At 47.5% G+C, this 8,843-nt stretch overlaps 2 pseudogenes; both read right to left on the bottom strand.

The window, feature by feature from the left end:
- Window positions 1–3,861: 3,861 nt before the first annotated feature.
- On the bottom strand, window positions 3,862–6,889 carry LOC145487208 (uncharacterized; annotated as a pseudogene).
- Window positions 6,890–6,899: 10 nt separating this feature from the next.
- LOC145487207 (uncharacterized) lies at window positions 6,900–8,794 on the bottom strand (annotated as a pseudogene).
- Window positions 8,795–8,843: the final 49 nt, after the last annotated feature.

The raw sequence follows: 8,843 nt of genomic DNA, 5'->3' as shown, positions 1-8,843 counted from the left end.
GCTAGTTTTTTTGTTTGTTTTCGAACTGTTGGTCATACTTTGAAATGAGTTTGAAAGTGTAAACTTGAAGATTCGTGAAAAACAACTAATAATATGTATGATTACTCCTAAAGTAAGGATTTACACTTCATAGTATTGTCAGTATTATTTGAAAGTTTCATATTCCACTCTTTTTTTAGTGTAGTGTTGAGATCATTACTATAAATTATTGCTTGTTGAGTGAAGTCTCTATTATACTACTAGGCCTTTTGAAGAAAATAGGCTATTTCTGAGTTTCCTTGTGCCTCTGTTTCAAAACGAGTCTTCGTGCAAAACCTTATGAAAATGTTTGATTTGCATGAAAATGAACTTACAGAGGCAAAATTAATCTTCATATGAATGGTTTCGCAAGTAGACTCGTCTTGACACGGATGCAAAACGCCCTTGTTGAACGAAAGAGGGAGGGTAGGGTGGGAGACCAACGCTCACACAATGAACCAAGATCTTGACATTCATACCAGTTTATTCTACCCTGCTCTCGAACCGAAGGTTAGGAATCAGCTAAATATTTTCACAAGGATTTCTTCCTAGTACAGAAACTTACAGGAAGCCACAAAGCTTCTTAGATCACAGCAAACCCAAGACAGCGTTGAGAACTCGAAGAGTGAATTTTGTGCGATAAAACCAATTAAAAAATATTGTGGAGGACTCGGCAAAATAAAATACAGTAGAACGTCGTTAATGCGGACGCCGAGGCGAGGAGGTGGAAAACTGATGGTTTGTTGTCGTCCATATTGTCGACATTATCTACGCAAATTTAATGTAAGGGTTACGCATTTTGTTCGTTAAACGTCTCAACAACGGGAACAGTGTAAACACCTCTGCGTTATTCACCGAAGTAAATCTTTAAGGGCTTGAAGTAGCGGCTTTGCTAACACTGATTAAATTGTCCATCGCCACTAAAATATATTGAACAGCTCCTCATACAAACGAACCCTCATGAAGTGATTAAGCCCTACCCTAAAGTGTTTTGATTCCCATCACCCTCTCTCTTACAAAATTCAGTCGGTCGGTCAGTTAATTATCTTCGAGGTAGGTTTTGAACGACGTCGTTACGAGGTTCAATGTCAGAGTCACCTGAAGATGTATTTTAAGCGTATTACCCCTGCGTCACACGAAACGGGAGCAGAGAGTGGATCAAAAACGATTTTTGTAAGTTTTTGAAGAAAGAAATTGGTCTTTCACGCGATGGGAAACGAGTCATTTTATGTCCTTACCGCTTAAAATACATCAAATCTGGACTAGCAATTCCAAATCAACAATTTATACCGGTCGTATATTAATGTACCGCTGAAATAGAGACATCAACATCTCCCTGATCGGGCATATCCCGGGAATTTAACTAATTGATGTGCCCAGGGAAATGGGAGGTTACGTCAGTGTTTGTTATTACGGGTGGGGAGTTTGACGCCATTTGGAATTGGGGGGGGGGGGGGGGGAGGAGAATGAAATTTAATTGAGTTACCTTGAAATAATGGTGAACATGAAACGACAACACTGCCCTACGTAATGTTAAAAGCTAGAAAGGCCTTCAGAAACATGTAGGCAATGTTTAGCCACTTTTATATTTTAATGATATATGAAGGCAATACTTGGGACACAGTGGAATTCTGTGGAAGTATGTCGAGACGAAGGTAATCACTGCGAAACTTCTAAAGGTAATTAAACAGACTTTCAGGAACAAAACTTCAGTAAAGCAATAAGATTTCGCTTCACCATGCAAGGGCAATAATTTAGATGGCTTAGAAAATGGCGGAGGCTGGTTAGGGTCCTTTAACTAAAACTGACCGAGGAGTATTTTAGAATTCACCAGGACCAAGAAAGATTAGTTAATCGGGTAGGGAAAAAAAAAACCAACTCAATAGGTATGAATAATGGGTCTGTTACTGATGAGTGTACAGTTGAACCTCTCTTATCTGGAACTCGGTAATCTCGAGCAACAAGAGGAATCACTCGAATTAAGTCAAATCACTGGCTTAGATGTGTCTTTTCAGTCATTTGCCATCAGCTATAGCTCGTACCCAGCCATCTTGAACTATCTTTCGTTATTCTGAGGTTCAACTTCAAACTTACAGCTATGAATGACGTCGCATCAACAATATTATTCCTGCCACCAGGCACTCCATGCCATGTCCAAAAAAAAAAAAAATGGACACCTTTTGATAAGTTGAAATTCAGCTTGGTAGCGAGGCCTGGAGGACACAAGCGAAGGAAATTGAAAAGCATTTTTATTCATCTCTGTCGAATCTCTGTTGTTGATGTCGTTAAGCTTGTCAAGTTGAGTTTAGCATATCAAAAGAAGCCTATCGACCCAATTACTCCTGAGGGTATTCGAGCTTACAACTACATCATTCACAACCGGGCACATGGACTGAGAACATTACTTCATTGTGATTAGCTGAGAGCAGGCAAATTTACCACTGCACTCGGTGCAAATTAATGTGGGCGTGTTCATACATTAATTAAGGCTCATTTGATATATGAATAATCGTATGAAAGCTCCAGCAATTGAGGTTTTACACTACTCGTGTTATTTAAAAATTCTTTGAAATTACACTGGAACAAAGGCTCCTGCAGTTTGAGAGGATTTTCAAATATCATTCGTAGTGTAAATCTGCTCCAATTCATACGATTTCCTGCACTAATTCATTTCTGAGGACACACAAGAGACAAGCTAACTTGAGTAAGGTCTCCCACAAAGAAGAGAACATTGGCTAAAGACCCGGGAAAGGTAATCCCAGAAAAATTGGATGTGGGTGTGCGTACCGCTTCGCAAAACCCTTACCCAATTTAAGACCAAAATCTCCGATTTTCTATGCCCTATTTGTGACCCAACGAAAACTTCGATACCCTATTTAAGACCTAAACGTTAAATTAATACCCCTTTTCAGACCTGCCTTATAATTAGTTCCCTAGTTCAGACCTAATTGCCTACCTAATTCAAGACTTGAGTGCAAAACCCACACCCTATTTGTGACCAAAATGGCCAAAATCTACACCCTATTACGACCAAACCGGCTAAAATACCATACCCTTTGGGGCCGCACATACCTATATGGGTCAAACAAGGTAGTATCTCCCCGGGACTAAAGGCCTTTGACTAAGCGTTGTTGATGTCTTTATTAGTTTCTCAGGTTTTTTTTAAGACTGGTTGGTTGGTGAATGATGATGACTACTGGGCTGGAGATTACTCTGTCCCGGGGGGAGGGGTGTTTCTTTCTAATGGCCACTAAAAATGTGCCGCTGGATGGGCCAGTAACATTTTCACGACTAGATTGACGATTAAGGCGTTCCATTTTAAATATTCATTTACTAAAATGACGCAGCACATTTCCAGCACGACTGTCCCCTTGAAAATCTAAAGAGGTTCATTTTAGGGTAACCTTTTAATCTCCTTTTCCGTTCCTTTCTTAATGACTCCGGCCTCTATAAGCTCCTCCTATTATAAAATGATACACCCTCCCGAATCCCGCGATCTACCCTAGTTAAAAACAAGGAAGATTCATTAAAACCAAGTAACCAAGTGAGGATCGCATCTTTCACATTTGTAAATTGTTACGATAGATGGGTCTAAAATAGACTACATTAAAAATAGGCTAGACTATAACAGGCGGATTGTCTTAAGCAATAATTATCATTGTAATTTCTGGCATGCGCAAGTTTTGCTACCAGTTAACGGGTCGTTAATGATTGCCAAGTTCCCAGGCAGAGATATCAACTTAGTTTGTACAGCTTCAAACGATAGAGCCACCTTACTCAACTTCAAAGTTCTTGGATATGTAAAGAAGATTAGCTGTGATCGTCCTACTGACACTAGACGAATATGAATACTGCCAAAGGTGTGACAAAAAGATTATGCAAGGGTTAAACTCATCACAAATAGATGAGCTTGGGAACTGGTGCCTGAAAGGTTAGCAGGGGAGCAGAAGCCGTATGCGCAAGGGGAGGTATCCATGGCAACCCTGGAAGCGGGAACCACCCCCAAAAGCAGCCGCTAACTGGCACCGTCACACTGATTGAATCAGTGGAAACAACTTACCTGACCCGTACTTACCTAGAGACCAGCAACCAAGAGGGAGGGACGGGAAGGGGCGAGAATCCGCAAAGATTCGCCAAAGTACAAGCAAACGATCCGCAACGATCAGCTGGTAGCACAATACGTGCAATGCAATGTGAGACAACAGCCCTGCAAATCTCCAAAGGGCCGCCCCGCAAGTCACGTACCGTAAAAGGGGAAACCGCTGACTGCATTGGTTTGAGTCTAACTTTGCCTAAATCATATTTAGCCACATTTAAACTCATCACAGATAGATGAGCTTGGGAACTGATGCCTGAAAGGTTAGCGGGGAGCAGAAGCCGTATGCGGAAGGGGAGGTATCCATGGCAACCCTGGAAGCGGGAACCACCCAAAGGAAAACCTTTCTCCAGGTGCTTGGAGAATGGAGGGACCCGAGAACAGGGTGACCTGGAACCTCCAATCCCCAAATACACCCCAAGCACCTACCCCCACACAAACAAAGGGAAAAAGGAGCAGCACACACCTGACCATGCAAACGTCCACCTGATACTGCAGGCCAAGACGCTAAGGGCGCTCTGAAGAGGAAGCAAGACGCAGGCATTAAGAGGCGAAGCGGGTGACCAGCGAAGCCTAAGCCAGCGTTGAGCAAAATGGCACAAGAACCGCGAAGGGTATCTGGCTGGGGGGCAAGTTCGCTGTGCTGCGGGGCAAATGGCCTGACAATAGCCCGATGATCTGGTAGTCCACAGCCAGTGGAAGTGGATGCAGCCCTAGTGGGGGATTGATGGCCACTGAGAAGACGCCAGCTTAGTGGAGAGGGCTGCTAAAGACTCTGAGGGGGTCCTGATGTAAAGCTGATAGGCGGAGCTTGACCAGCGACCCAAGGCTTGTATTAGGTGAACAGGAACTCCATTGCGTGCCGCCACAGTGGCAGCCCCTATGCGGAAACTGTGGCTAGAGAAGTTGCCTGGAATGTTCGCGGAGGCCAGGATCTGCCGAAGCCAGTCCGTGAGCAAAGCACGCGAAAGAGGCTGCCCATTGTGGAAGAGGAACAAGGGACCTGGAACGTCGCCTCTGTTAGCGAGATATGTCATCACTGAGTGGACCGCGCAGAGTGGGGGCCGGCCAAGGCCAATGTGGACAAAGCCAAAGCCAAAGTACGCAAGGGAACAAGCAGCCCAGAACATGAGGTGATCTGGGAGACGAAGATCCAGAGACTGCCAAATCAGTAACATCAGGTCATCAGTAATAGGCAAGCGGGATGAAGAAGAGGAGCCCTAGCAGCGCTTGACACCGCGGACCACCCTCTGAAGGCGGAGACGGTTGGCAAGGGGGTCTGGAAACCCCTGTTCAATGTGGAGTGCTCTAACCCCAGACAAGTAGACCTTAATGGAGGAGTGCTGAATTCGTTTGGCCAAGAAAGTAGCGAAAAGGCACAGCGTCCATTCATCAGCAGGACACGGAAAACCCGAGGAATGGAGCTTACCAAGTTGAGTGCAGAAAGAGATAAACTGAGCTTGGGCCGATGCATAAGATCGACGCGTAGAGGGGGCAAGGCCCTGGGTCAAGAAGAAGTAGCACTGCTGTTCTAAGGCGGAGATGTCAAATCTGCCAGGAGATCGAGGGGAACCACCGTGAGAAGAGGCTGCGCATCCGGGGCCAAGCGCCGAAATTCCTGCCAATTGAAACGAGATAAGGCATCAGCTAATTGATTACAATTGTTAACACCAGATACATGTTGGGACGAAAAGGAGAAGCTGTGACGCGCAGCGGAAAATAACAGATTGCGCAGCAGCCGCATTAGACAAGGCACTTTTGACGTTCTGGTATTTAAGATGTGGACTACCGCGTCGTTGTCAGAGCGGAACAGGACATGTTTTTAGACCCAAAAATGTCCCCAGACATGAGCTGCGAGAACTATAGGGAAGAGCTCCTTGCAGGCAATAGACTGTGGCTGCTGGGACGGAGCCCAGGAGCCAGCAAACCAGTGGCCCTTCATGTACGTTCCATAGCCGATCGAGCCTGCAGCATCGAATGACAGCCTCGGGCAGCAGTCCTGGGAAGAGCCAGAAGCTAACGCCGTGCCAATCCTCGAAGAACTGGTGCCACCATAGAAGATCCAGATGAAATTCTCGGTTAAGACGAATGGGGTGATCTCTCCTCCGAAAGCAGCATAACAGATCAATCATGCGGCGTAAGAATGTCCTTCCCGGCCAGACCACCTTGGCAGCGTGATGCAAGTGTCCAATAAGGGATTCAAGCTCACGTCTGTTGCACCATTTTCGAGGAAGCCAAGAACCGATCAGATTTTGCAGCGGTAACAACTTCTCCTGGGGGAGACGTGCCACTTGGTTGACAGAGTCGAGCTCAATACCCAAGACAACGAGCACTGTAGAGGGGCCCACACACTTGCCAGGATGCAACGGTAGACCAAGCCGTTGACACACTTCCAGAGCAGTAGCCAAATTCTGTGCGCACTGGAGGGACTAGGCGGGGCCTGCAGTAATGAAGTCGTCCAAGTAATGGAGATCTGGAATCTGGTAGGAATTGACGAGGATCCACTCCACCATGTCTGCGATGGAGTTGAAGATAAATGGAGCCGATCGAAGGCCAAAGGGGAGAACCAGGTCCACGTAGAATTGGTCGCGCCACTTCATCCCCAGAAGGACGCGGTGGGAAGGGTGTACGGGCACGTTGCGGTAGGCGGCCTCCACATCAAATTTGGCCATGAAGGCCCCCGGACCAAGTTTGGAGACTAGGCAGATCACCTGATCGACTGTGATGTAATGAAGGGTGAATTCTTTCGGGTCAATCCCGTCGTTGACACTAGCCCCCCCCCCTCCCCCCTGAGGAGGAAAGGTCCACGATGAGGCGCCACTTCCCTGGTTGGCCTCTTTTGGGAATAACCCCAAAGCTGCTAACATGAAGATTCGGGTAGGGAGGAACACTGAAAGGACCTGCCACCCTACCTAGGGAAACCTCGTTGGCCAAATACTGGTCGACCACAAAGGGATGTTGAGCTGCGGATGGCTTGTTTTTCTTCGTGGACTTAAGCTTTTGGGAGGGAGAAAAACCCAAACGAAACCCATGGCGTAGTCCATTTAACACAAAATTGACCTTCTGCCGGTTGGGATGAAACCGCAACTCCCAGGCAAACTGTTCTGCTTGCAAGGGGGTGACTGCAGAAACTGGGGGGAGTCCGACTAGGAAGGAAAAAGAACAGGAGACACAAGTGCCGGTACATCACAGCCCCAAGAAGGCCTAAATAGCCCTCCCAAAAACCCCTGAGTTACGCAGATGGACAGACAGGGTAACAAACGAAACAATCAATTTTAATAACATGACAACGGCCGCAAGTACAACATTTAGTCCTGGTTCCCTAATGGGCATGGCTAAAAAAAAAAAACTAGGGACAAAAATACTCAATAATGGAAACAGTACAAGAGGGGGGTGGGCGAGTCTACACACGACGGGACTTGCTGCTGGACCGGGGAGGCGGAGAGTCAGGAGAACGCTTAGAGGACGAGCTGGGCTTGGTGGGTGTCTCAGCTGGGCAAACTCCAGCGCGGTGCGGGCCATGACAGCTGGCACATTTGGGAGGAAAACGGCACGACGCTAAGGGAGCCACGCAATGACCCCGGTTCCATGATTTGCAAATGATCTGCGAAGAAGCATCGCGAGGCTCGTTTTGGCCATCCGAAGAATCGCGAGGAGAGCGCGAGGACCAGCCAGCCGAGTTAAAGCTGAACAGCGTGCTGTTTAGTTGCGACCAATCTGTCAGGTTAGTGACCGCGCCATTCTCTCTAAACGCTCGGTCGTACGACAACCAAACCCGACCGGAGAACTGGCGATATGTGCGGAGTATCAGGATTTGATACTGCAGGAGATCTTTCCAGCGATGAGGGAAGTACGACACGATGATAAGGCAGTAAACAGAGAAAGCCTCCAACCATGTGGAAATATCTTCCATGCGCCGCTTAGGTTTCTTCGGGGGGACGTTAACACAAGGCGCCCATCGAACAGCAACTGAGGCTCAGGCTCTGGGAGAACAATGTTCGTGGGCAGCAACTCGTGGAGTTCCACGAACCTCCCGGCCACGATCTGACTAACTTTGCCGGGACGGGGGAAAACCCAGGGCCCACCACGAACGGTTGATGCAACACAGGCAATGGAGCCAACGGTGTAGCGCTAACGGCGCTCGAGGGAAAAGCCGCATTGACAGTGCTAGAAGATGCCGAGAGAGCGAGCGACGGAATTGGAGCGGAGAAGGTCGACAAAAAGGTAGGGACAACAAAATTATTTGGCCTACCTGAAGCAAGAGGAGTCGCCGTGGCCGGTGGAGAGGATGCAAAGCCAACGCCAGAAGCGGCGAAAGACGAGGCTTGGGCAACAAGTTGGCTAGGATTAGCCAGCGGAGCAGAAACGCCTCCGGAAATGGCCACGCTCGTGGAAGAACTAGAATTAGCACGGCTTGCGACCGGCTGGGCCGAAAGTACTTGCTGGATGGAGTTTGAGACGGCGGCCAGAAAGGCGGGAGACGTTGGCGATAAAACAGATGATGGCAAAGTGGATGGTGCTGTTGAGGCCACGCTAGAATCCACTGGCGTTGAAACCGGTGGCGAAGGAATTTCCTCGGACTCCGGCACGAGAGACAATGCATCGTATGCCGCTGACCGGCTGTTAAGCGTGTTTCTAGTGTGCATCACGTCAAAAGCGACAAAAACAGGCAATACTCAGAGCGAGAAGCCGCAAAGATTCGCCAAAGTACAAGCAAATGATCCGCAAC

The sequence above is a fragment of the Orbicella franksi genome, chromosome 5 (genome assembly GCF_964199315.1).
Source record: "Orbicella franksi chromosome 5, jaOrbFran1.1, whole genome shotgun sequence".
NCBI classification, from domain to species: domain Eukaryota; kingdom Metazoa; phylum Cnidaria; class Anthozoa; order Scleractinia; family Merulinidae; genus Orbicella; species Orbicella franksi.
The sequence above is the reverse complement of the archived record's forward strand: the minus strand, read 5'-3'. Positions and strand labels throughout refer to the sequence as shown.